Source organism: Talpa europaea, assembly GCF_964194135.1.
Source record: "Talpa europaea genome assembly, chromosome: 5".
Taxonomy (NCBI): Eukaryota; Metazoa; Chordata; class Mammalia; order Eulipotyphla; family Talpidae; genus Talpa; species Talpa europaea.
The window spans coordinates 130,142,278-130,144,209 of NC_140071.1; the positions used below are offsets into that span (position 1 = coordinate 130,142,278).

Genomic DNA, 1,932 nt, shown 5'->3' on the forward strand with positions numbered 1-1,932 from the left:
TTTCATTACCTTGGCACACCAACAACCAAACAAAAGCTCCTGTCCCATTTTAAAAATGCAGGGAAATATGAGTTGATAGAGTTGATAGACTTGACAGAGTTGATAGAGTTGATAGAGTTTCAGGCTGCTCTGGACATCCCTGGACCACTTTTTGTAAGCCATTGACAATTCCTGGAGCACTCTGAGGGGCTGGACATACCATCCAGTTGTGTGATTCAAACTGTAAGGGCAACAGGCATGGCTCAGACAGCAGACAGGTGCACAAGACACTCCCCTACTCTAAGGTGTTCACAAGGAGACCAAGAAACAGTTTTTTTAATTCCTTGCTGCCCCCTGTCCTCGTCCTCATTTTCTTTGTCCTCCCCTTCCACCTTTTTCCTGGCAACTTTAGCGAGACCCTTTGTGCCATCAAACTTCCCTTTTGAATTACAGTTGGCAATATCCTCCGTGCACTTCTTCAGCCTCCCCTCTTTATTGTTGTGAGGCTGCATTTCACTGTCACTCAAGTTATTCCACCTCTCGTCCAGGTTCGTTGCCATGTTTCAGATACAAACACCAGGGTTTGTGGGTTTGACCCTGGGGCACAATTCTGAACAGAACACTAAGAATCCATGCAGTGGGGTCTTTCTTGCCTCCTTCCTGGCCATCATCCCTCATTTCCCCGAGAGCACTTTATCTGCCTTTGCCATTTTGGCAAATGTAGACTTCTCTCCTGACATTGTCTCCCATCTCTTCGAGTATTTCTTGGAAAACTCTGCACAATTTACAGGGATCTCTGGGTTTTTTTCTTCTTATGCTCCTTCTTGCATGTTCTGCACTAAGAAGGTGTAAGAAGACATCTCACCTCTTGGCTTTCTGGAATCACCTCTAGCCACAATGACTGATTTGTTCACTAGTCTCAGTCATGCCTGGCATGACAAGTGGCTGTTCTGTGGGTTCATTGCTTGAGCTTCCTCATAGCATGGTGGTTGAATTCGATGGTATGTTTCAAGAGGAAGTAACTAAAAATGGCCTATCTTTTTAAGACTTAGACTGAGAAGTCTCAAAATATCTCTTCCACAGCAGTCTACTGGTCAAAGCATTTTCAATTGTAGATGAGATTCAGGGGGAGGAGAAACAGAGTCCTCCATGGATGGGGCTGGGACACGCACAGGGCGGAGGGAAACTGATGGTGGCCACTCTGAAATAAGCTATCACAGCCTCTGGCCAATAAACATGAACTTAATATCTCCATGGTTCCTTCAGTTCTGGATCCATCTACAACCTGTCCACAAGTCCATAACTAAACACTTCACCTGCCTTCCTGGACATGTTTTTCTTTTTGTGCTCAATATTTCAGTAAATGACAGCCTTCTAGGCCAAAACCCAAATTCATCCTGGCTCCTCTAAGTCTGTAAGTGCCCCAGCAACCCAAGCACACAGAGCCGGCCATTTTAGGTGTTTCCCAGACATGCGCCCTCTTATCTATTTCTAATATTATTATGTTTCAGACACCCAGCATAATATTTTACATAAATCATTGCAATACCCTCCTACACCATCTTCATGTCTCCCTTTTAACACTTGTGGTGAAGTTGAGGTGTGGTTTGAGGCCAATATAACCATCTGATGAAATAAGTAAGATAAGGGAAGAAAGAAAAGGAGGAGGAGGAAGGAGAAAAGAAATTAGGGAAGAAAGTACAGTAAATAGAAGAGGAAAGAAAAGAAGCTTAGTCACTCATCTCTTAAAATTCCTTAGGCAGATGGTGTCATGGTTCAATTTGTGGAAGGAAAAAGTTAAATAAATACTATAATTTATGGAGAAAATTATAACTTTGGCTCACTTTCTAACTGGTTTCTGACATAAGAACTTCCTATAAGAGCTACTGGAAAAGACAGATAAACTTGCCCTGCTCTCAATGTATATCTATCTACATACATATTTATGTATTC

The 1,932-nt window shown here is 42.7% G+C and overlaps 1 pseudogene across 1 annotated transcript; it reads right to left on the reverse strand.

The window, feature by feature from the left end:
* Positions 1 to 242: 242 nt before the first annotated feature.
* On the reverse strand, positions 243 to 1,547 carry LOC311170640 (high mobility group protein B3-like; annotated as a pseudogene). Its single transcript has 2 exons — positions 1,537 to 1,547; positions 243 to 855 (listed from the first exon to the last, which is right to left on the reverse strand). The product of its transcript is annotated as a high mobility group protein B3-like (transcript).
* Positions 1,548 to 1,932: the final 385 nt, after the last annotated feature.